At 33.3% G+C, this 27,681-nt stretch overlaps 1 protein-coding gene across 5 annotated transcripts in view; it reads right to left on the minus strand.

Annotated features, from left to right (window-relative positions):
• LOC145296850 (mutS protein homolog 5-like) overlaps positions 1-27,681 on the minus strand; it is a 1,881,756-nt gene that overhangs the window by 1,728,708 nt on the left and 125,367 nt on the right. For 4 of the 5 annotated variants that reach the window (XM_080142983.1, XM_080142984.1, XM_080142985.1 and 1 more), the window contains exon 1: positions 3,550-3,666. The exons of the other annotated variant lie outside the window; for it this stretch is intronic. The gene's annotated coding sequence lies outside the window, so the exon portion shown is untranslated. Of the gene's footprint in view, positions 1-3,549; positions 3,667-27,681 lie in introns of those variants that run through there. 5 annotated transcript variants of the gene reach the window in all.

A 27,681-nucleotide genomic window follows, 5' to 3' on the forward strand; every position in this document is an offset into this window, starting at 1 on the left:
TATTTACAGAACTTTGCACATATAGTCAAGGACCTTTTTTTTAATACTTAGATTTGACAATTTAATTTCCATAAATCCAAGATATTTCATAATGAAACAATATTACTGAAGGTATGGAATAGTTAACAAAGCCCCTTGTCATGTTAAGTATGCAAAGAGGAGGGTGGCTTGTTAACAATTAAGTACCTTTACAATATTTAATGAAGAATTCACATTTGAGACAATACAGACTTCATATTAATAGAGATTAATTAAATTTAAACAAATACGGAAATAAAAACGGAATTTCAAAACAAAGAAACACTACTTTTATCACTGAGATTCTAATATAAGTTCTAATTAGATAAACGTTGTAATAAGATCATATTTTGTATTATTGAATGTCATTTCAGGCAACGTTTTTATGCATAATCATCTAACTTCTAGGGTTGCACTAATTAATCGGCAAGTAATCAACCTTGTCAGAGTATCGCCGATACTCAGTATCGGTAATCAGGTGATTTGCCAATTAAGTACGTTTTTCTTTCATATGAAATCTAAACCATTGTCAAATGACTCATCAGATAGCTTTAACATGTTAACACAGTAACTGTCAATTTGACTTGACATTTGTTAAGAGTGGAAACTTAATTTTTTAGATCAATTAAAAAAGCATCAAAAACTACGTAACACAGAAAAATGAACCACATTTTGTTGTTTTTGAAAACTTTATTGGTATTCCTATTTACAATGCCTCCCCACGGGGCAGAGTTAGACACCAGGGTCGTTTTTTAACGTCGAGAAAAGGAACAAAAATAAAAATTGTCTCAGTCGTGAAGGATTTCTCCTCCACTGACAGAGAACAAGAAATTGAAATGCAGCATCTGAAGAACAGATACTACACTTTGATCTTGACCCGAGATTGGTATTTCAAATGTCTGCTTAAAAATTCTTCCGCGATGTGACAAGTCACCTTACTACGCAGGTCCATGCGCGAACGCATGCATCGTGTAATAGCATAAACGATGGCGGTGAGTTGGCACAAAATAGTGCGAGGGTTCAGGGGTTAATACCATGCAAACGGTAAATTTGCGATGGGCTTGAGATTCGTTGTCAGCGACCCCGAAAACCTATACACACCAAATATCATTGGGCAATGTTCTGTTGTAGTTAAAGTGAACATTTACCTACTATTCTTTGTACATTTAATTTTTTTCTTTTAAAAAAAGAAAAAAAAAAAACGGGTGAACAACAGGGTTGCCAGATTGGCCTTTTTACGCCCACATTTCACGAATTTGGGTTTTTTTTTTTTTTTTCTTTTCTTTTTTTAAAGTAGTTTGGCCTTCAAGCGTCGACTGGTTCGAATACGAGACCGATTTACTAGAGGGTTGCATTAAAAACTGAGCATCCACTCAAGATCAATATAAAAAAATATTCAAGAATATTGAATTCTTTGCATATTTTTTTAATATTCTGTTAAATGTGTCCAATTGATAATAATCAGCTGAAAAAAAAAGAAAAAAAAGAGTAACATAGAAGAGAGCCGAGGGCCAGGGGTGCATGTACATGTCGACTAATAAACGCTTTAAAACGCTAAAATATCCAAAATATTAACCGATCTTGCCTTTGGCAACATTTGTTATATATTTGTTTTTGTTTTTTTAACACGTTTTCGTTTTGTTGTTTACACTGAAAAATGCCCAAAAAATAAATAATTTTTTTAATTTAATTTTTTTTTAGCAATTGTCATTATTTATAGAGGAAACAGACCACAACCACCTTTATAAGGTCTACAATATTTTACAAAACTAAAAGTGAAAAACGTGAATTCTTGCTAATTTTGGCTGCTCTCCGTGAGAAAATAAATGTTAACACCCAAGTTTTAAGTTTAAGATAGATTTAGTTCAAATTCTGTAAAAGCACGAAAAAGTATAATTCTCTAGCGACATAATCCGTATATTTACTCAGAATAAAATAGGTCTATAAAAAAAAAAATAAAAAAAAAACATTTAGTGGATAAAAAAAAGCGCCAAACTCGGTGTCGTCTGCCTTTTTATTTATTTATTTATTTATTTATCGCAGCTTTCAAATCTTACTGCTTCGGCGATTTCTGGTTTGTTGCGTAAATCAAAATTTGAGCCAATATGGGTTCCGAATTAATATTGGATTTCAGCAAGTTTTCTTCAGTATATTGATTGTTCAAGAATCAGGTTTCTGGTTAGGACGCTTCGTCATCTGTGCCATGCATTATTAGTGCTGAAAAAATGTGACCAGTTGTATTCAGCACTTTTAGCTAATATGGCTCAAACATCTTTGCAATCTGAAAAACGACAGAAAATGGCCAGTTTTCTCTACTTAATAAACTGAGCCTGTCAATGAAAGCATTCTCGTAAAATAAAAAATAATAAAAACAACTGGTTAAGTTTCGGTCACATTAAAGCATCTATTTCAAATTTTGTTCCCAATTCAATCCTGGGTGATTTTCAAGAATAAATAAACATATTAATATACCAAATATTGACCTGAGCGAGAATCACCCTCCACTTCCTAAGAATGGCTTTCGGAATAAACACCTCCAACCTCCCCATGTTAGGAATGGTTTCCGTTTTTTTTTTTTGTTTTTTTTTTTGCAATTTTTTTTGCAATTTTTTTTCAGTGGATTAATAATCCACTGAATTATTATTGATTAGGCACTAATATATATAGAGGCTGATTCTCATTTAGATTCGCCCAAATATTACCAAAACAAGCTAAGTTATTCTTTTGCATACCTGGATAAGTTCTTTTCTTTTTTTTTTTTTCTTCTTTTGATCTCCTGTAACAGATGTCTCTTGGTTTCTACTTTCGGTTTTCTCGCTATGCCCCTATTCCATTCATAGCAGCGAGCCGACATTGATTTTTTTTTTCGTCTACCAAAACGGTCGTTAGCAATGTTTTGTTTTATTTGTTTAATATATTTCAAACTGATATAAATAAAAATTAAATTAAAACAAAAATTATTTTTCTTATTTTGAACTATTTAATCAAGTAAAATTTCCATTTTTTACTTGCTTATTAAATTTAAAGTTTTTTTAGCAAATTACCTAACAATTTAGTAAACAAAAATATTGTAAAAAACTGAATTTAACTTGATATGGCTATGGAAAAAATAACTTTTTAAATTTGGTGACATCTTTTGGAGGTGTGTCTATCAGTATTATGTTTAATTTTCGATTCTTGAGCGATTATCGAGTCTTGACTGAGACCACGATTTTGTTTTTCGCACTTCTTTTATTTGGAAGTTTTCCATCATTTTTTAAAGCTAAAAAGTCAGTTTTATTATCGAACCGATCGTATGCTCAGTTTACATTTGTGTTTCACATTGTAAATTGTTTCGGGCATTTCCGGGATTGGCTCTGGATTTCCCATCCACTTGTGAAATGCTCCGGATGTCCATTTTTTTGTTGTTATTGTTAAATAACTGCTTTTATGCTCGATGTCTCATTTAGATAGAAGTAACAATTTTTATAAATAGTTGAAAAAAAAAAATGTCGCTTGCAATATATAGTAACAATCACTTAATTTACTTACGTTTAGATGCGTTTTCTCTGCCTGAAAACGTTTCAGACGACTTAACAAATATTTAGATAGAAACAATAAACATTAAGGTAGAAAAAAAAAAGCGCGCATGCGTTGTAACAATTGTTTTTTGTTGTTTTTGTGTGTGTATATATATATATATATATATATATATATATATATATATATATATATATATATATATATATATATATATATATATACCCTTTCCTTTTTAAAAATTATCAATTTTATTTTATTTAAATTTATTTATTTATTCTTTTTATTCTTATTTATTTATCCACTTTATTTTATTTAAATTATTTATTTATTCTTTTTATTTATTTATATTTTATTTTATTTAAATTTATTTATTTATTCTTTTCATTTTTATTTTATTTAAATTTGTTTATTCTTTTTATTTATTATTTATTTAAATTTATTTCTTCTTATGAATTTAGTTATTTAAATTTCATTTATAATGTATTGAATTTTTTTTTTTTTTTTAATTCAGTTATTTATTCTTTTATGGAGTCATCTCTGGCTTTGATAGATGCCATCTTAGGCAACGATAGGTCTTTCAGTTTAACCAAGAACCAAGCCAAAATGTAATATAATTTGGTGTAGAAAAGTTATTGTTTTAACGAAGGAAGAAAATAAAGAACATCTACAGAACATGCATGCATATAAAAATTATTTTCATGTGAGTAAATGTTCCTAACATAAACACGTGCTTAGTAAAGAAAATTTGGTTTGTAGTCTCAAATCAAAACGTCCATATTGTGAATATATGCATATGTAAGCAATACACATATGTGAGTATTGGGAAACGTGGTATTGTGTATGTGTGTGTGTGTTGGTTTACCTTGTTCTTGCAAATGCGTATATAGCTGCAGTAATTTGTTTCTGTTTGCCTGACTCTTGTTAGTGTGTGTGGAATGTGTACGCGAGATGGAGAAAGCTTGCATGGGAGTTATGGAGTCCTTTCCGCCTTCTCCATACCCGGCACATTCGCATACCCGGCGCGTTCACCAATTCATAATCGGGATCTATCAATTTTTAAGACTGAGTTTGTAGGTGCAGGAATCTCTAGAAGTTGAAAGTAGTAAAGTATCCGCGGGACCATTAAAGGTAAATTTAACCAGATCTCTAATTAACAGAAGGTTTTCACCAAATCCCATCCTCACACAAATAAAATTAAAATATGGGTATCTCCGGAAAATAACGACATTGACAAAGAACTCGAGATCGCTGCAACGCTGCATTGGTATGAAATAACAACATTTATTTACATGTTAGAAAAATATTAATTCAAATCGTTTCAACATTAGTGTTTTTTTTTGTTGTTGTTTTTTTGTAACAAGTGTTCATTATGCAAACTTAACAAAATGAGGATTTTGTGAAAACGGCATGAAGTTTAAGATTATTGATTTTTATGAACAGTGTCAGACGTGGCTTGAATGTGAATGTGGTTATTTTCTGAGAGGAAAACAGTCATTAAACCATGTAAGCGAAATGTGTGTGTGTGTGTGTGTGTGTGTGTGTGTGTGTGTGTGTGTGTGTGTGTGTGTGTGTGTGTGTGTGATTTTAACGACTCCCTTTTCACAGAGTTTCATCGACATGTGTCGGGCTAGAGAAATCTGAAGAGAAACTGATTTGATTTTCCATGGGCGAATCCTTATATACAGATGTTCTCCAACATCTCAGTTTGTTTGCTGTATCACTACACGTGGAACGCAACATAGTTTCTTAATTAATATGTACATGGATGGCCAAATCATGACGTTGTGTCTTTGCGCGTTCTGATAGCCGTAGGCGTTGAAACGATGATTGCTACGAAAATGTCTCTGCCAAAGATTTGTTCCGGTCGTATGTTGCGGTAGCAACAATATCCACCCATAGATTTTAAAGTATAATCGTCTAAATGCTATAACATTTAAATGTATACTGTAGGAAAGTAAAGCTAAACAAACTAATAGTTGAACAAACTATGAAAGCCTTTAATAAAATTAACATATATCGTGATTAGAATGCATACCATCGTATTTAATCATGTAAAGAAAAATCGATTCTATGCACTTTACAGGATAAATTTTCACAAAGGGCTTTCATCCACTTTTATACATCTTTTGCATAAATTTAATTTAACTAAATGCCTAGCAGTTGTATTCCAAAATCAGTAATGCTAAGTTAATTAGTTTAGTAGTGAATCGTTTACATACACATATATAAACATATATATTTAAAAAGAAATTGGAATCTCAGGAAGATCACATCATTCCAGCAACTGGACTCATGAAAAAGAATTTCTAAAACTACCTGGTAAATATACCCAATGAATCAAGTGCAAGAGAGATACAAGCAATTTCACTTAAAGGGGCGATTAGAATCTTTAAAAAAGATTTCTCGGATAGAATGCATGAGATAGCGGGTAAATGTCTGGTATTTGGTAAGATACATTATCCCTAGCTAAGTCAAAATAAAAAGAAAAAAAAAAAGTTAGCTAACTTTATATAATAGAGATTTTATTTAGAGTGTCAATCATACCTATTTAGCTATCAATATTGATATAGATTACGGATAATCTTTTCTCGGGTTGTTAATGGATTTCAATTAATTCCCTTGACATATTGATTTTCAAATGCCATGTTTCTTGTGACTATTTGTCAGGAAATCATTAAAATTATAATTTCTTGGGAATAATGCATATTTCAATAAAATGTATGGTATAATTTATTATAGATTATCTTATTTTTTTAAATTTAATTTCATTATTTGAAATTAAAAAAAAAAAAACGAATCATCCAATATCACAAATTCTACCTGTTATTTATTATGAAAAACAAGTTCTCTCTCTCTCTCTCTCTCTCTCTCTCTCTCTCTCTCTCTCTCTCTCTCTCTCTCTCTCTCTCTGTATATGCCCATGTAAGGTTACTATCTCCTTGTGAAGGCGTCCAACATTTTTATATTTTTGGTTCTCAAGGTTCAGCAGATCTTCAAATTCCACTCTGTACGGTCATGTCTAATCATTTGCGTCAAAATCTTTCTTGGCTGGCCAACCTTCCTGCAATTAAAGACATCTATGTTTTTGCAATGGTTTATCCAAGTTCTCATGATTTCTAACTTCCACTCCGGACAATCATGTCCAATCTCTTGTTTTCAAGTTTTCCTCGACTGAATTAACTTAATGTTGTATTCAAACAATGTTTTCTTTACTTATTAATTCCATTGTTGGTTGGTAGTTTATTGGATTATAAGTACTCTTTTATGTTTAAGCATAAATATAATTACTATGTCCTAAACTACTAGTTCTTCCTTAATAAAAGATTTTATTATCAAGAACATGTCCCTAAAATTTTATTGCACAATAGTTTATTTAATTTGTTTTGAAAGCTATGAAATTTTATTGCATAAGAAAAAGTAAGTTACCTAATAAATATCACGTCTTCATAATATTGCCAGTATAACATGATAAAATTGGAGGGAATTATGTGATACAAATAGTTGACTTTAAAAAATAGGGATTATTATATGAACTAGTGTGATTGTTTTGTGAAAATTACATAGTGCTTCCTACATTCATCTGTATAATTTACTGTTTCTTTTTTTTTGGGGGGGGGCACCCAGACAAAGCATGAAGCCACTTTATGTAAGGAGCTAATAAGAACGAAAAATGATTATAAGAAAGACAGGAGATGCATATTGATCTTAGTCTTCAAAAGACCAAGGCTGTAGGTAGGAGGAAAACAGTCAGCAGGAAGAGAGTTCCACAAGATGACAGCTCTTGGAAAAAAGTTACTGGAATAAGAAGCTGTATTACAAGGAGGTATCAAAACAGCAAATTGATGGAGACTACTAGACGAGCTGGAACAAAGTAAACAGGGAATAGATAGGAAAAATTCTGAAGAACACATGCCATAATAGCATTTATAGAAAAGTCTGAGACTAGCAAGATCACATCTGTGAAAGAGAGAGAGGTTGCAGAGATGAAGAAAGTGTAAGGTCAAATTACAGATCTGTTTCTACTCTTTATCAAATACCCTTAAATGGGACAGAGAATGAAATAATAATAATAATAATAATAATAATAATAATAATAATAATAATAAGCAAACGGAGATGAGGGCACTAGGGGAACAAGATGCCTATAAATACCTAGGAGTACTGGAAGCACACAATCAAAAAAACAGAAATGAAAGAGAGAATTGGAAAGGAATACCTCAGGAGAACAAGAAAACTTCTCAAAACGAAATTATCTAGCAGAAACCTAACAAAAGGACTAAATATTTGTGCAGTATCACTAGTAAGATACTCTGGACCGTTCATAGGGTGAACTAAAGAAGAACTGAGACAAGTCGATCAGAAGACCAGGAAACTCATGACCATGCGCAACACACTACATCCGAAGGACGATATTGACCTACTCTACATAAAAAGAAAAGATGGCGGGAGAGGACTGGTTAATATAGAAGACTGTGTGAATGACAGCAAAAAAAAAGAACTAGAAGAATACTTAATGCAAAACACTGAAAGAATAATTATAGCAGCAAGAGACATGGAAAAAATCAATAAAGCAGAAACCAGAAAGACAAAGGATAAGACAAGAAAAGAAAAGTGGAAAAAGAAACAACTACACGGAAGATTCATAAGGAGGACAAAAGATGAAAATAATGAAAAAACTTAGACATGGATGCGAAAACGACACATAAGCCAAGAAATTGAATCCCTAATAACTGCAGCACAAGACAACTCGATAAGAACCAACCACATCAAAGCAAAGATCGACAAAACACAAGAAAACAGCAAATGTAGACTCTGTGGACAAAGAGACGAAACGATAAACCATATAATAAGTGAATGCAGCAAACTGGACCAAAAAGAATAAGAACAGACACGACTAAATGGCAAGGGTAGTACACTGGGAATTATGCAAACAACTGCGTCTCGAACGCACAAACAAGTGGTACAAACATAAGCCGGCAACAGTACTTGAAAACAAGAATCACAAAGTCCTATGGGACATGGACATACAAACTGATAAACCCATCCAAGCAAGAAGACCAGATGTTGTAATAATTAACAAGAACGAAAAATCCTGTCAAATCGTAGACTTTGCTGTTCCAGCTGACCATGAGATGAATATCAAAGAAAAGGAGAAATGGAGCTAATACACAGAGCTAGCCAAAGAGCTGAAAGGGATATGAAAGATGAGGAAAATCAAAATAATATCTTTTTTTTTTTTACATAGGCATCACCACTTATCAACGCCAAGAGGCCACTCGAGGATAAGGGTTAAAGAGTGTACAGTAGAACTTGGACAATATAGTAACCGTTAGTAATGGAGATTCGGTAAATTTGTTAACTTATATGGAACAGCTCATCAAAAACTTGTTTACATTAGACTTGAAGACAACCATATTGTAGTCAGCTGGAAAGCAGAAAAACGAAAAACAATTCCATAGGCGTGCAGTTCTAAGAAAGAAGCTTTGCTCATGGAATCTACGCTTAGGTTTAGGCACAGATAAAGAGTGGGGGAAACTAGTGCTAGACGGGTGTTTCTTGTGAAAGTTTAGTGAGGAGGGACCATAGATTGGAGCTCAGCCGAGCACCTGCCATGAAAATAACGATAAAGCAGAGATAAACTCGCAACATCTCTTCTGTGAGAAAGAGGTTGCAGGGAAGGGAAAAGGACATCCCCTACAAGGCTACGAAGTCTATTTTGAACTCTATCAAGGCAGGATAAGTCCTTTCTAGCAGCTCCTGCCCAGATGTGGCAACAGTACTCCATCCTTGGACGTACCTGGCTCTTATATAGATAGAGAATTGCATCAGCAGTGAGATATCTACTGGATTGATAGAAGGATCCGACCATTTTTCCAGCGGCCTTGGCAACGGATTCAATGCATGTGTTCCATTAAAGATCAGGAGTAAAGGTCAAGCCCTGAAGCTTGTCAAAACATGAGGCCTCCCCAAGACGAGAGCCATTCATTTCAATTGATGCCAGATGGGGATCAGGGCGTTGATGATGTAAAGATATAAGCTTGGTTTTAGATGCATTAAAAATAACAAGCCACCTCTTTCCCCATTGTACGACTTTCTCAAGATCAGAGGAGATAGAATCAGAGAAAACTTGGTCGTTTACGGTCTTAGATGTGCTACCATAGATAGTAGTGTCATCAGCATAGATGTCTACGAATAATGTCTATAATTATAGGCACACTAGGAACAATCCCGAAAAACTTTGAAAAAAGAATGGGAGAAATTGGAAAAATACAATGAACAACAATCATAAAAACAGCTAAATTATTAAGAAAAACCCTTGAATATGGAAACTAACACACAAGAGCAACAAGTGCAGGACAGACAAACTGCTGCAAAGGCAAAACATGAAACACTACATGGATCAAGAACACTGAAACTGCATATCTATAAGTTCTCTAACCCAATCCTACCCCCATTGCCACATCACTACCCCCCTCCCCCCAAAAAAAGAGCAAGACCAAATAACCAAGTAGAGTCAAGGAGGAAGGAAAGACCGAAGAACTAACCAAACCTCAGCCGAATAAGTGCGAAGAGAACTGGGACCTTGCCACTCAAATTCCAGCAAAGACCAACGAGAAATCAATGGCAAGCAGCTGTTGCGATGATGCAAATGTTATCGAAAGAGGTGGAGAGTACTGGAAACCTGGGGAGACTTGTTGTCACTCAGCTTCCAGGGAACACCACAGGCCGTTTTCAGGGAAAGATCTCTAAAGACCTGTATGAAAGCTCCTTGTGAGCCAATAATAATAATAATAATAATAATAATAATAATAATAATAATAACAATAAAATATAACTCTGGGATACGGTGACCATAGGATATGTTTCTTTCAGGTTACGTGGAATACAATGGTTTTCCTACCCCTGGTTACGATGTTTGCCCCGCCTTACGGTGTTATTTATAATGTTATTTCATTATATACATGTGTATTATATACTGTAGTGTATTTTGTTACTAATTTTTAATGCCGTATCCCGGGGTTCTGCTGTAGTAATAATAATCCTTGGAAATAATGTGTCTCACGGTCAATACTGTCAAGAAAAAAAAATATCTCTTTCCATAAAAATAATTGTCATTGTCATTTAAATTTTCTTTAAATAAATAAAACAAATATGTCTATTCTGTATTTATTTAAAAGTTTGTCCTTACATTAAGTGGGATTGTTAACATATATCCAATTATTGTCTTGCAATCAGATTAAACACCAACAACATGTGTACTCATTCGAAGATCGTATGTTTTTTTTTTATGTGTGTGAAAGGCGATAACGTACGACCAAACATGAAATGCCTAAGCATATTACTATATAGATAATAGCTTAAGTTCCGTTACACTACATGAAAAACTTTTCTGTAACATAAAAAATAATAACAACTAGCAGGGCCTGTGAAAGTTTCACAGAATGAGAAATATATTCAATCAACTAAGATGTTTTGATAAAACTGATAATTTTCTGGATAGCACAGAAAACTAGTTTTTTGAGAGAGAAAAAGCAATAATATACAGCAAATATGAGTTTAACAGTTCTATGAAAATAGTGTCTATTGTAGAACTAACCCAAATGAGATAAATTAATAAGTACTAATAAATAATCAGAAAGTAATATTGTTCAATACAACTATTAAAATCACATAGCAAGAGACAATTTTTAATTTACTACTTCGATGCAACACGTCTTGGCAGACAATGTTGTTCTTTTTTCCCCTGTTTCTTTTGAATGTTCCTTTTTTATGTAGCGCTTCATTGGTTCCTTTTTTCAGTGAAGAACTTGCTACACATCGAAATTACTATGGGTTCCTTTCTCACACCATTACAATAATGATCATATATTATTATAATGATATTCGAAAACGAGGCTACATCAAAGGTCACTCTCATCTAGAATTGCCAGATTGGCCTTTTTTTCAGTTCAGCATTTCTTAGCTGACAATTTTGTGTTCTGATACTTTCTTTTTATAAACAGTTTGACCTTGAAAAATTGTATTTGATCTTTTTCAAGGCATAACATATGGACTAAGGAAAGAAACAAACAGAATATTATATAGATAAAAGCAACATAAAACTCTGATAAATAATCGAACTGATAAAAAGTTAATGTAGTTTGCTTGAAGCATTGTTTAGTGTTTATATAAATGTAGTTGATAGAATGTAATACAATGCAGAGGTGTAACGAATAAACACAAACTGAAGAAAATAAAGGTACATAAGAGTGGAATAAGTTTTGCAGATTCACCTTTTATTAATACAGCAAATATGTATTTTTTTATATACTTTTAACATTGCATCGTGTTCTTACTTGCATCAGTGTGATCTAATAAAAGTTTTGCATCGTATGATGTTTCGGAAAATTTGTCTTCTTCAGATATGCATTTGATTTTAGTTCAAACGCATATACATGCTCCATGTATGCACGTTTGAACTGATCCTAAACAAGTAACAAAAACATATTTAACAAAATTTTAAAGCCAATAAAAATAAGAATGTGAACGAGTAACTTCAGATAAATATTTCGATTATTTTCTCATAGAATTTGGAGTTGATCTGATCAATGTCATTATTTTCTAATTGCATGACACTCCACATAGGTAGAGTTAGGTCAGTTTTTAATGTGGAGAAAACCCAGTTCGTCAAAAGGAGGTACTCTGGATTGAAACAAAAAATTTTAAATGCTTCTGTCTAAAAGGATCTTTCCTAAACCGACCAATGGACAAAACATAAAGGGTAGTATCAAAACACTTTGATCCCACCAAAAGACCAAGCGCACTCAAGAAAAAGCTTCTTTCTGGCATCATATTTAGAAACTGAGCTCTATAGTTAAGGTATATCTTTACATTTGGATCATGGTATTATTGCTGAGGAACTTGCAATTTACGCATGGGAGATGGACCTCTGGAAAAGAACTTCCATTACCAAATTTAATTATGATTTAAAGCTATTTAGCCAGAGGACGACTTGATTGCTAGAAATTTTCCTGATACTAACACATTGATGTCAAATGCCTCTTTGACCAAACTATTTTAACACCAAATGTTTCACTAAAAGAAAAGTATTAAAGACTTCTGAGATTGTTGCCTGAAGAGTAAATATCTTATAAATCAGTTGATGCTATCAGTTCTCAAGACGAAATTGGCAATTATCCAGTTGAGTTTCTTAATAGTCTGGAACCAATAGGGACTGCTCCTCATAATCTGATGCTGAAGCTTCAGGGCAGCAATAATACTGGTACATAACCCTGATGCACCAAAACTTTGCAATGGTGCAACCTTTACCATCAAAAGTGTGATGATGCATGACCTGGAAGCTACAATCGTGTCATTAAAATGAGCAGAAGTAAATTGCTTTCTCTCATTGCATGCATATGAGACCAAAAAAATTGCCATTTTAATCTAAAAGATTTCAGCTTCCTATTCAGCTTTGTAATAACAATAAACAACATCTCAGAAACAATCACTGAAAGTTGTTGGACAGAGCTAAGAAGACATTGTCATATCAGATGACCTGCTTTATGTTGGCCTTTCAAGATTGACAACGTCATTTTGGTACACGAGGAAAACTAAACAAAAAATAGTATTTACTTTAAACAAGTGAACAAACAAGTATAATATTCATAACATGCATTCAATGTTTTACATCATAATCATCATCATCATCATCATCATCATCATCATCATCATCATCATCATCATCAGTTTAATGTTCATTAGCATGTGTTGTATGTCTTTTAGAAATTTACTTCCAAACTAATCTTCATTACATCGCTCTTTCAAGTCCATCTTTATCACTTCCTCTCATGATTTCCTTAGTCTAAAACCTTGCTAACTGACCCCGCTACCTCAACTGTTCTACATCTACTAGTCTGATAACTCTCATCCAGTGGTATCACCAAGATAACAACCTTAATAGTTTTGCCACCCAAATATACTTTCTACACATCTGAGATCTCATGTGCCTCCATTGTCTTATATTTCTTCCACAAAATAAGAAAAATATTGGTTTATCATTTTTAATGTGAACTAAATTGATATATTATGTACTTTAATATACTATACGGATATGACTTCAGCCATTTTAAAATCATCTTAAAATTCTTCACTTTCAAAATGATTTTCTTCATTACTTTCTTATGTATTCACCAAAAGAAAAATCATAGTTCATTTTTTAAACATAAACGAGTATAGTTAATTGATAATAATTGAAGTCTTAAAAAACATCTTGCAAAAATTTTAAACAAAAATCTGGCATGACCCACTATATTATATTATCAAAAACAAATTATATTTATTTATTTATTTATTTATTTATTAATATTTGAACAAAATTAGCAAACCAACATAAACAAAATGATGCTCCAGCTGAAATCAAGCGTACTAGCATGTAGGAAGCTGCAGCAGTGTACCACCAAGCTCTGTAAGTCATTAATAAATTATGAGTTCAACCTCCACTTGATGTCTCAAGCCTTTTCAAATCTTTTAGTATATTTATATCTGCTATATTTGTTTTAACATAAAAACAAATGTAACTTCTTTCAATAGTATTAATTAAATGCTACATTTTAGAGAGAATATCAATTATAAATTGAAAACATTTTAGATAACATCTTAAATTTAAGAAACAAATTAAATTACACACACACACACACACACACACACACACGCACACACACATATATGCATAATTAAGTTAGTAGAATGGTCTCTGTTTGACCTAAATAGCAATCGATCTGCCAAATAGATGTTTGATTTGAACTAGCCAATCATTTACATAACTTATGAATATGTGTCATTTGGATACAAATTTTAAAAATCAAATTTATTTCAATCCTTACATGCCACACCCAGCCTGACATTTGGTTTGGTAAGAAAAAAATTATAATTTACACCATTTGTTTCAGTTACCTAAACATTTATTTCATTAACCAATCAACATAATCGATCAACAAATCGCATGCAAAGAAGAATAAGAATCTGTTGCAAAAATGTAACAGATTCTTCTTTACAGATTCACACATTTTTACTCAGTCTTTTGCATTATTGTTGTATTTTGCAAAATATTTCACACTTCACTGGTTGGGAAGTAGAGGACAAGTAAAACAGTGTTGCATCATATAGTCCTCCTCTTCACATTTACAGATGGTTGGTTCAGTTTTGTAACCCTCATCTGGTCATAGCAACTTCTGATCATTCCATTCCTGTTCTCGGGGGGAGTGGAATGAGTATTTTCCATTGGAGCCAGGGTGCTTCTGAACCAAGAGAAAAAGCTTCAATAAGAGAGATTCTCATGTATGTCAGTGGGAGGGAAGGGTGCTTTCTCTAATCGTCTGCTCCACAGTTGTTGTCTGGCCTCTTCCTGAGATGTTGTTAGAGCCTTGACGTGGCTGAGGAAGTTTTGTAACAGATAATGAAAATACAAACAGCCGTCTAAATCTCATCGTTTGGTACGAGCGTGTGATTTTATTTTCATCATTCATTCTATATTCAATTTCTCATAAATGCAGAAAAAAACATGCAATTTATTCAATGAGAAATACCATGAAATCTACAGTTTTATTCTAACATCTTCAGTTAAAGCAAGATGATATATAAAAGTAAAGGTATACATAATTTTCACCAGATGGGCCACAGCATTCATTACTGCGTCCAGCAACGATTCCTTATGTTTGACATTTCTTTGGTCTCTCCCCTTTCCACAAAAAAAGACTTCATTTTACTATAAACAAAAAAATTTAAATTAAGACACATTTTCAACAGACTAATTAAATGTCTAACAGGAGAACATGTTTACAGTTTTTACTGACTATAACAATGCAGATTAGCTCATTTGCTTTTTTGTTTTTATTTGTAGTAAACTGCTTTCACATTCATAAGTACAAAGACTGTTCTTTCAAAATATACATCACTCAAGTGACTAAAAAAATAAACACAGATTTTATTACTTCGGTTTGCTTGTTTGTTTGTTTGTTTGTTTGTTTGTTTGTTTGTTTGTTTGTTGTTGTTGTTGATGTGTGTGTGTGTGTGTGTGTGTGTGTGTGTGTGTGTGTGTGTGTGTGTGTGTGTGTGTGTGTGTGTGTGTGTGTGTGTGTGTGTTTTAGGGTTGGGTCGAGATTCATTTCGATTTTATTTTTTGTTTTAAATCAGAAATATGAAATAGATTCATGACGGAATACAAGACATGAAAAGATGAGAACGTGTGTAAACCCACGTAACTTTTCGTGCGGTTTTTATTTATTTATTTTTTTATTTAATCTTTTTGGGAGATTGAAAATGTAACAAAAACTTTTTTTACTCGGGGATCATCGCTTATCGAAGTCCAAGGGCCACTTAAGGATAAGGGCTAATGAGTGTTATGTAGACTGTGAGACATCAATTCCTGTGTGTATTTCAAGTCAACCATTTTAAGCTGTTGTTAATAGTTGAACAAAAAAATAAATAATAATTCTTGACCTATCACAGAAACTGGAAGCCTTTAAATTGTCAAAGAGAAAACAACATAACCATAACAGAATTATTATGTTTTTGCTTTTCAATTTATTTATTAAAACACACATAAAACAATCAAAAACGAAAAAAAAAAATTCATGAACAACTAATTTTGATGGATCACAAAGTAATTTCGGCCGACATTATTCGAGTACATTTTTTTGAATTTGAGAATCTTTATGTAACGTTGTCTGGAAACCGACACGTTGTAGCTTCAGTTACAAAGCAGAAAAAGAACAGAAAAGAACTTCAACTCACTTTTTTTTCGTTGTACAGCGAGATTTATTTCTTCATTTTCTCCTTACTGTTGTGACGCCCTTCATGTGATCGTCTCCTCAAACGTGCTCTCGAACGTCATCCACACCTCTAACATGATTGTCCTCTCTAACGTTCCCTTTCTCCCTTTTATAGTATTTCTTTACCGGTGACGTCATTCCACATACATTTGCGTGCACGTGTCTGCCAAACAAAAACTTAAAATGGTTGACTTGTAATATGTGCCGAAATTGAGAACCTATACTGAATTTTAAACATAATCCTTTATTTAATCTGTGAAGGTTAAAGTATTAATTATTATGCTATTCTTCAATATTATTGCATTATCGCCTCTGGTAAACTTTCAACCTCTAAAAGACTCTCACACGTAACTGATTGTTAAACAATGCTTTTATTTGCTGTGCTACATGGACCTGTGATAACAATAGTAGTCTTTATGATTCCCAAAACAAGCCCCGTTTTAATTATATATACATATAAAAGCAAAATGAAAACTCAAAATTATTTATATATTTATCAACCTTTCGTCTTTATTTCAAAACTTTCTCAAGATGATTGCTTTTAAGAAAACACATACAAGTAAAATTGTACTTTATTCTAGTTAATATAACGCCAAAATACCCCAACTACAAAAAAAATTACAACTTTTTTTTATGCTTTTATGTCAGATTGAGTCTACTCTACATCATACTAAAAGTTGGACAAGATTTGAGTATAGGATAGTTTCAAATTTCGAAGCTGAACATTTTCGACTTACAAGTCATTGTCCATTATGTTTTAAAACACTAACTCGGTCGGTTTTCGTGATAAACCAATAAATCTTGCATTTTTAACCATGTTTTCTGTGTCAGTCTTTTATATGAAATGGTTGCCAGTGATGTTGAATCACCCCTTATACAATATCTAAGGTTATCCTTACCCCTTTCCTCAGCCACTTCTACAGAGCAAAAAAGTGCAGAAATTTCGATATGGATCCCAGGTTATATGATCATTTGCTATTAAAACATCGTCACCTTCGAGATAAGAGACAGATTTTCTGCATTTTGGCCCACCCTATATACATTATATGAACGAGCTTTGGACGGTGAAGAGACCGTGATGGTTTGAGAAAAAGGAGCTGAAGGCATCAACCGTACAAGTATCAAAAGAGGTGTAAAAGTTCCAGTTGAACAGGAACTCGTGTTCACAAAATGTGTCGGGTAAACCATATCAACAAAAAGGACATTGCTATTGCCTCCAGCAAGTGTGATTCTGCTCAACCAGTGAAAAGGAGTCTTTCTTTGGGATCATATGACAGTAGAACACATTGCTTATTCTGTAGAACTGTTACTATGATAAATGACCCAAAACGATAGATGCATTTGTTCAAACTATATTGAACCATTGTAAAACCAGAGGAGATGAGTGGGCCACTGCAGTTCAAAAACTAAATCGAATATTTTGGCGGTGATCTTCATGCAGCAGACTATGTTTACCACCAGTCATGTAACATCAACTTCCATAACATGCGGAATATTCCAAGACATTTCACGTCAACTGAGTCCAGCAAATGATGAAAAAGTAGAAAGCCAAGAAACAGCGATCAAGAGGAGGCGTTCCAGAGTGGTTGTAAGTTCTAAGAGGAAAACAATGAAGAACAGCTAACGATTTCAAACCTTGTAACTTGCATACTTGCATATCTTCGAATCAATCATTTGAGAAAGACATCAATAAAGACAAAACGTTGATGAATATATAAATATTTTGGCTTTTCCTTTTTCATTTTCCATTATGTTAGAATAGTATTTCCATAATTTTCACCACACACACACACACACACACACACACACACACACACACACACATATATGCCTTGCACGCTAATTTTGTGTGGTATCAGCCAGAATAGTGCCACCATATGTGTATATGTGTACGTTTTTTTTTTTTATCTGTTTTTTTTTTGGGAGGGGGTAACTTATGGGGGTTCTAACAATTTCAATTCTCTTGGGCTAGTGTGATGCGTTTATTTTATTTTTCTTTCAACTTTCCCGTGCCCCGTGCCTGCTAAGCATTCATAGTTTATGTTGGTTACTTTCTGCATTTTAAGATTTTCATCAGGATTTTGACTGTTGTCATTATCGTGTGTTCTATAGTCTTAATTTTCATTTAATTCCAATTTTTCCAAGTTATTTTTATCGAATTTTGTTAGAAATGTTTCTAATGTTCCTACTACTATAATGATTTTCTTTTCATACTCGTTTCAGTTTTCTAGCAAGTTCTGTGTATTTACTTAGTTTTCTGTCTCCTTGATGTTCACCTTGTGATCTGCTAAGATGGTGAAATTCATAATTTGGTCGTTTTTTTTTTCTTTTTGGACTATTATGATGCATGTTTTCCATGCCTGGATGAGTTTGTCTGTTTTTACCTCCATGTCCAAGAGGATTTTGTCACTTTTCAATTGTTATTATTGGCTCACAAGAAGTTTTCACACAGGTCATAAAAGATTTCTTCTTGAAAACAGCCTGTGGTGTTCCCTGGAAGCTGAGTGACAACAAGTCTACCCAGATTTCTAGTACCCTCCACCTCTATCGATAGTATTTGCAAATAAATTTGCATTATTATAACAGCTGCTTGCCATTGATTTCTCGTTGGCAGCGGCCATTGGACTTCATTGGGATTTGAGTGACAATAAACCTCCCCAAGGTCCCAGTTCTCTTCACACTTATCCAGCGGAGATCTGGTCAGTGCTCTCTCCTCGGTCTTTCCTTCCTCCTTTTCTTTACTTGGCTGTTTGGTCTCATTCTTTTTTTGAGAGGGGGGGGGGCAGTGATGTGGTAATGGGGGATGGGGGTGGAATTAGAGAACCTATAGATATGCAGCTTCAATTTTCTTGGTGCCAGGTGGCGTTTCATGTTTTGTCTCTGCAACAGTTTGTCTGGTCCGCACTTGTTGCTCGTGTGTGTTAGTCTCCACATTCAAGGTTTTCCTTAATATTTCAGCTGTTTTCATTATTATTGTTCATTGTATTTTTCCAGTCATTCCTTTGATTCCAATTTCTCCCATTCTTTTTTCAAAGTTTTTGGGAGTGTTCCTAGTGCTCCTACTATTATAGATATTATTGTGATTTTCTTCATCTTCCATATCCCTTTAGGCTCTCTGGCTAGCTCTGTGTATTTGCTTCATTTCTCCTTTTCTTTGATATTCACCCTGTGGTCAGCTGGAACAGCAAAGTCTACGATTTGACAGGATTTTTCGTTCTTGTTAATTATTACAACATCCAGTCTTCTTGCTTGGATGGGTTTATCAGTTTATATGTCCATGTTCCATAGGACTTTGTGATTCTCGTTTTCAAGTACTGTTGCCAGCTTATGTTTGTACCACTTGTTTGTGTGTACGAGATGCAGTTGTTTGCATAATTCCCAGTGTACTGCCCTTCCCACTTGGGTGTGTTTGTTCTTGTATTCTTTTTGAGCGAATTTGCGGCATTCATTTTATGGTTTATCGTTTCGTCTCTTTGTCCACAGATTCTGCATTTGCTGTTTTCTTGCGTTTTGTCAATCTTTGCTTTGATATGATTGGTTCTTATCGAGTTATCTTGTGCTGCGGTTATTAGGGATTCAGTTTTTCGGTTTATGTCTCCTTTTTGCATCCATATCCAAGTGCTTTTTTTTATTTTCATCTTTTGTCATCCTAATGAATCTTCCGTGTAGTTGTTTCTCTTCCCCTTTTTCTTTTCCCGTCTTATCCTTTATCTCTCTGTTTTCTGTTTTGTCGATTTTTTCATTGTCTCTCGCTGCCATGATTATCCTTTCCATGTTTTGCATTATGTATTTTTCTAATTCTTTTTTTGTGTCATACACACAGTCTTCTATACAAACTAATCCCCTCCCACCATCTTTCCTTTTCACATAGAGTCAGTAAACATCGTTTCCTGGTCTTCTGATCGTGCTGTCTCAGTTCTTCTTCTGGTTGAGCTGTCTTAGTTCTTCTTTAGTCCACGAGTATCTTGCTAATGATACTGCCCATGTGTTTATACCTTTTATTAGGTTTCTGCTATACAATTTTGTTTCTAGAAGTTTTCTTCTTCTCCTGGGGTATTCCTTTCCGATTCTCTCTTTCATTTCTGCGGTTTTGATGGTGTCTGCTTCCAGGATACCGAAGTATTTATAGGCGTCTTGTTTCTCTAGGGTTCTCATCTCCGTTTGGTTAGGTAGTTCCATGCCTTCTGTTGTCTCCAGTTTTCCCTTTCTTATAACTATTAGTGCACATTTTTCCATACCAAACTCCATTTGTATATCCTGGCTGAAGATCCTAGTAGTGTTTATTAGAAGCACAGAAGGCCATACTGGCAGAGGCGGCTTGAGGAAAATATTAAACGGTGGCAAAAAGACATCGGTAGAATTGAAGAAATAAGAAAAGGAGTTAAACTCGCACAAAAAGCCAAGAACGAGCTTGAAAGGAAGTATAGATTGCTGGAAAAGGGGGCTAATTCTAACAATGTTGAAAGAAAAGGTCCGCACTAGTGGTACGAAAATTAGGAACTTTGTTGGAAAAAGTGTTGCGTTTCGTCAGAACAATCTTTTTCGGAACAATCAGTCTCAGCCGTATAAAGAATTAAATGGTAGTACGTAAACAGGCGGGAAATAACAACATTCCAAATGCAGATGATGCCAGGAAGTTCTGGAGCGAGATTTAGTCTGTCGAAGGGTAACATAATGAGAAGGCTAGCTGGCTGGGAGAGGTCAGAGCAAGGCTATCAGAAATACAGCAGATGGAAAATGTTAAGATAACCATTGATGACGTGAAGGCTGGCATACGAAGGATGACAAACTGGAAGGCACCTGATCCAGATGGAGTGATGAGCTTCTGGTTCAAACAGTTCCAATGCTTTTATTCACCTATAGCTGCTGCCCTGCAAAGGGTCGTAGAGTTGGGAGATGTTCATGATTGGCTTGTTAAGGGAAGGACGACACTAATTTGGAAGGATCCTGCAAGGGGAACAGCTGCCAGTAATTGCAGACCGATTACATATCTACCACTAATGTGGAAGCTGTTAACCGGAATCTTTGCAGAAAAAGTTTATGTCTATCTTGTGAGTAATGGTGTTGTCCCTGATGAACGGAAAGTTTTGAGGGGTACCAAGGAGCAACTAATAATTGATAAGACAGTAATGCAGGATGCAAAGAGGAAGAAGAGGAATTTGAGTGTAGCGTGGATCGATTATAGAAAGGCTTACGACATGGTTCCTCATTCATGGATCCGTGAAACACTATTGATGATGAAGGTTGGTGAGAATGTGATAGGGCTTTTGGAGACAAGTATGACTCAGTGGAAAACGGTGCTGACAGCAAACAGAGAGGTGCTGGGGCAGGTTGGCATTAAACATGGAATATTCCAAGGAGATTCATTATCTCCACTTCTTTTTTTAATGATAATGATACCACTGAGCATCCTTTTGAAGAGAGAAAAACTGGGGTATAACTTTGGATCCGGTGGTAGACGCCTCGACCATCTACTGTTTATGGATGATTTAAAGCTATTCGGTCGAAATGAGAAGGAAATGGAGAGGCTGATAGAGCTTGTAGGGAGATACTCAGAGACATCGGAATTGGGAGTAGTAAATGTGCAGTGCTGGTGATGAAAAGGGGAGTAAAGGTTTATTCGAATGGACTCGTGCTGCCATATGGAGAAATTATGAAAGAAATAAAAGATACAGGGTATAAGTATTTGGAAGTGTTGGAAGATGTAGGTATCATGAACAGAGATATGAAAGAGTAAATTAGGAAGGAGTATCTTAGAAGAGTGAAACTAATTGCGAAGTCAAAATTGTATGGAAGAAACCTAATGAAAGCGGTAAATGCATGGGCAGTCAGTGTTTTGAGATACAGTGCAGAAATTTTAGAATAGTCTGACAAGGAGTTGCATGCCGTGGATATCAAAACAAGAAAAATTTTAACAATGTTTGGGATATTCCACATTCGAAGTAGCATAGCGAGGCTGTATCAAAAGAGAAAAGAGAGTGAGAGAGGATTGAAAAGTGTAAAAGATTATGTTATAATTGAGATGTTGTTGAAGGAGCATGTGGTTAGAAGTGAAGAGTGGATGCTCAAGGTTGTGGCCAATGAAGTGGAGGTATGTGAGACCAAGGCTGAGTATGTGAAACGTATGGACAAAGAAAGGGCAGAAGAACTTGCAAGGAAGAAAATGCACGGAAAGTTCTTCCAGGATATAGCAAAAGTGGCTGATGAAAGATCATGGGCAATGGCTTAGAGCTGGGTATCCGGCTAAGAGTACTGAAGCTTTTGTTTGTGCAGCACAAGAGCAGGCATTAGGAACACGATTATTTAAAAAAAGTAGTTCTGGGAGAGGAAGTTTCTGCAGAATGCCAGATCTGTGGTAAGGCCTCAGAGTCAAATGCACCCCTTGCAGCAGCAGGGTGTAACAGATTAGTCCAGAGAGAGTACCGCAAAAGACATGTTCACATGGGACTCCGGATATATTGTGAGGTCTGTAAGAAGGTTGGGATGAAGTGTGTTGGAAAGTAGTTTGAGGAGGTGCCTGATAAAGTGAGAACAAGTGAGGATGGCAAGGTAGAGGTATGGTGGGACAAAAGTGTCATAATGACGAAGCAATTGGATAATAATCGTCCGGATTTGGTTGCCATTGACAAGGTCTCAAAAACTGACAAATTATAGACTTTTCAGTATCCTGGGACAGGAACGTAAGAGAGAAGGAGAACGAGAAGTGGAGTAATTATGTTCCATTTGGCCTTGGAGATAAGGCGTGTACACAAGGTTAAAACACAAATAATTCCAGTTAGTTGGTGCGCTAGGAGTAGTATCAAGTCGTCTGGAAGGACAATTCAAAAAACTATGAATCCCCAATGTTTTAGGCGGCCTTCACCAACATCCTTAGGAAAACGCTTGATCTTTGAAGCTCCTGGTTTGGAGCCGGGATTAAGGGAAATCCTCTGGAAATAAATTCAAGCTCTTTTCAGGGAGACGTTGATAAACAAAACCAGAATTATAATTATTACCATTATTATTATATAGAAGTATTATTATTCTTTGTTATTTTATGTAAATATAAAGAGGCTTATTTTGCTATCTAATTTACATACATGTTAGTGGTATCTAATTAGAGCCACACAAAAAAATGTCATTCTTACTTTAAATGCTTGCTGAGATACAAATAAATATGATAGAATGGTTGAATCCAGTTGCAGAGAGTAAAACAAATACATAGATAGCTAAGAGAGAGATGAATTGTTGTTTAGTTAATTATAAATTACGGCTGATTAGAACAATTTAAATAGATTTATTTCCAAACATAACTTAATTCCAGAACTAAAGTATATTTTAGCATTTTATTACAAAATATTGGAAAAAAATTAGAGATACAAATGTCGATCAACTGACAGTATTATAATAATAGATATATATTTATTATTTTGCTCTCTCTTTCTATCTATTTATCTAATGTAGAAAATATGTTGGTTGGATTCTCAAAGTTAGACTGGCATAGCAATTCAACTGACAAATTGATATTTAATTTTCACTAGGAATTTTCTTTTGTTGAACGTTGGTTCCTTTTCCATTTATCTTCTACATTCTATCTAATTTCATCCAAAGTATTCTTTATTATACACACATATATCTACCCATGTATATTTATTTTTGATTTTTTAAAAAATTTATATTTATTTAATTTTCACTGCTTTTTTTATTATTATATCACTAATTATTTTTTTTATTCGACAATTTTTATTGATTTGCTATATTTTAATGTATTAATTATTATTTATTTGTTCACTAATATGCAATTATTTTCTCTTTTTACATATAATATTGTTTGTTAATAACTTCATTATTTTATACTAATTTTATTACTTACTCTGAGTTTAAATAGCATGTCAAGTATTTGTTTGTGACTACATTTGACGATAAATTCTTTTTGTTTAATTAAATAATTTAGATTGTAAATTTTATCTATATTATATTTCTTTTTGTCTGCCTATTCCATTTTTTTTTTTTTCAGAAACTACTGAGCCAATCTGGCTGAAATTTCGGTACTTTTGCATTAAGTAACCTGGATTTCTGTAAATGTTGACTCGGGCTCAACTGGTAACTGACATAAATTGCAAAAATATGCCGAGTGCTGATCAATTTATCAGCCAATGGAAAAAGTGATAGCTAATACGCTTAGCCAATAAAAATTGAAGCAGACGACTTTTAATAAATTAGAAGAAAAATATTTAGTTTTTAGTCATGCACAAATTTAATCAATCCAACCCTAACCCTAAAAAATATGTTAACAGTTTTCCTAAAAATTCTTACAACTTTTCTTAAAAAAAAATAACCATGAACAAAAAGAAATTTACAAGTTTCCCTAACAATAAATATTAAAAACTTACTAACAAATTAACTTTTTCTTAAAATTCTCTTGGAAAGGGAAAAGCAAAGAAATATATTTCTATTTTTTGAAAACTAAAAAAAAATGTTTATTCATAAAACTTGCTGTTGTTATATTTTATTTTATTGTTTTTTCATTTTTTTTTCATTGTAATCTGATAAGTGTTATTTTTTTGTTTTCTAGCGTTTTTTAATTAGATCAGTGCTCGACATATTCCAGCGGTTTACGTCAACTGCTGGGCGAGCCCAACATCATGGAAATCCAGTGCACTAAATGCAAAAAGTACCGAAATTTTGTATGAACCTTTGTTATGATAAGGTGCAGCGAACGAAGTATTATGGTATCCGTTCGATGCACAGATAGGGATTAATAAGAATTAGTCACTACAATACCACATTTATTCTCATTTTTTTTAGAAACTAACTGGCCTGATCTGGTTGAAATTTTATATGGACTTTTGTTATGAAGTGCAGCAAACTAAATATTATGGTATCCGTTCGATGCACAGTTAAGAATTGATACATATTAATATTTAATGCAAAAATTAGCACAAATTTAACAATATTCAACCATCAATCTATACTCCTATAAAGTTGGGCTTTTTTGTGTATTGATATTCATATTAAAACCTTTTTTTCTATTTATTTAAAAAGAAAATATAACTTTGTTATATATGGATCATGGAATCACATTCACTAGCAAAACATCTAGCTAATTTGCATATTCTTTTAACCATTTATTAATTCCCTATTTGTTTTTTTCGGTTTTCTTGTTGGATGATCATCTTTACTTAACTATTACGTGTAATTATATTTATGCAGATATTCTATATGATTTATACTTGCGTAATATTTGCGTAAAAAGATTATAGCAAACACAAACCTCTTTCTATATGTATTTATATATGCATATATATATTTGTTTAAAAAATTTGCCTACCAAACTCCTCTGCTAGTTTTTGGTCTACAGACATGAAACTTCATATATAGGGTATTCAAACCTTTGCGAAACTTTATATTTGGGTTTTAGCTAGGGATAATCGGTACAAAAGTGTGAAAATTAAAAAAGGAAATTGGCCAGGTGAAGGTTGAACCACGGCATTATGAATATGCATGCGTAACGTAGCAGCTATTGGTTCATGTTTTAATTTTTAGCCTTCTAGCAAATATGTCTTCATAGCTCAGTCATTAACAGCAGAGGACAAAATAAATCGTAAGCTGAACGTTTCGATTCTTGTGGTGGCGCACGAGTAATGTTTTTCTTTTTAAACTTTTAAGATCATTACTATATATTGGGTCCAATATAGTATAATAATAAATAGGAAATGTGCATTAATCAAAATATCATATTTAAGAGTATTTTACGACCGGGCAATGCCGTGTAGCCTGCTAGTTTGGCATAAAGCCCTCATTCTAAGTCAACAGTTTATAACATTCCAGTTTTTAACAAACTAAAACGTCTAATAATTTGGTACTTTTATTCGAAGCATAATTTAGAGTTCCTACTATTTATATTACAAGGAGTTAATTTTAAGATTTACCAATTGATATTAGAATTAATATTTTTTGCTCCGATATATATTTAGACAATGTGGTTCTATTCCTGTATTTGTACTCCCGAGTGTTATCATGTGATGATTATACCTACAAATGAGATTATTTTCGATGATCTTCATATAAACTTTTTTTTTCATTGTTGATGTCACCATTTACTTTTGCCTATGACTAGCTGTTACACATTCGTTCGTTAGTTCATCTTTTAAATTCTAGAATTAAGATATCATCTATATATTAATACGAGAGCGTGTGTTATTTTCTGTGCCACACTTACATCCGGGTCGTTTAATTGTTATGTACTCCCATTTTTTGTAATAAATAATTTTACCAAGAATTCTTCATGATTTTTGGTTTCAGTTTCGGTTTCGATTATAGATGATGGCACTTAAGTCTTCTATTTTTTTTTTATAAATAATTTTACCAAGAATTCCTCATAAGTTTTAATTTTGGTTTCGACTATAGCTAATGGCACGCCAATAATGTATTTTTTTTAAATAATTTTACCAAGAATTCTTCATGCTTTTTGGTTTCAGTTTCGGTTTCGATTATAGATGATGGCACTTAAGTCTTCTATTTTTTTTTATAAATAATTTTACCAAGAATTCCTCATAAGTTTTAATTTTGGTTTCGACTATAGCTAATGGCACGCCAATAATGTATTTTTTTTAAATAATTTTACCAAGAATTCTTCATGCTTTTTGGTTTCAGTTTCGGTTTCGATTATAGATGATGGCACTTAAGTCTTCTATTTTTTTTTATAAATAATTTTACCAAGAATTCCTCATAAGTTTTAATTTTGGTTTCGACTATAGCTAATGGCACGCCAATAATGTATTTTTTAAAAATAATTTTACCAAGAATTCTTCATGATTTTTGGTTTCAGTTTCGGTTTCGATTATAGATGATGGCACTTAAGTCTTCTATTTTTTTTTTATAAATAATTTTACCAAGAATTCCTCATAAGTTTTAATTTTGGTTTCGACTATAGCTAATGGCACGCCAATAATGTATTTTTAAAAAATAATTTTATCAAGAATTCTTCATAAGTCTTGGTTTCGGTTTCGATTATAACTGATGGCACTTCAGTAATCTTTTTTTTATATAAATAATTTTATCAAAAATTCTTCATACATTTTGGTTTCAGTTTCGATTATGCCTGAAGGAACTCAAGTTACATGTATATACATATATTTTTTATAAGTTTTTATTTCGGTTTCGATTCAAGCTAATGCACCCAAGTCATATAGATTTTTTTTTTTTTTTTTTTGCAATCGCAACTTTATAATATATAAAAATCAATAGAACATTAACTCTATAATAATATATACGAAATCTGCAAGAATTAAAATATTTAAGCGTACTTTACGACCAGGCTTTGCTGGGCGTTTATGTTAGCTTAGAT

The sequence above is a fragment of the Euprymna scolopes genome, chromosome 17 (genome assembly GCF_053919585.1).
Source record: "Euprymna scolopes isolate OS-2025 chromosome 17, ASM5391958v1, whole genome shotgun sequence".
Lineage (NCBI taxonomy): Eukaryota > Metazoa > Mollusca > Cephalopoda > Sepiida > Sepiolidae > Euprymna > Euprymna scolopes.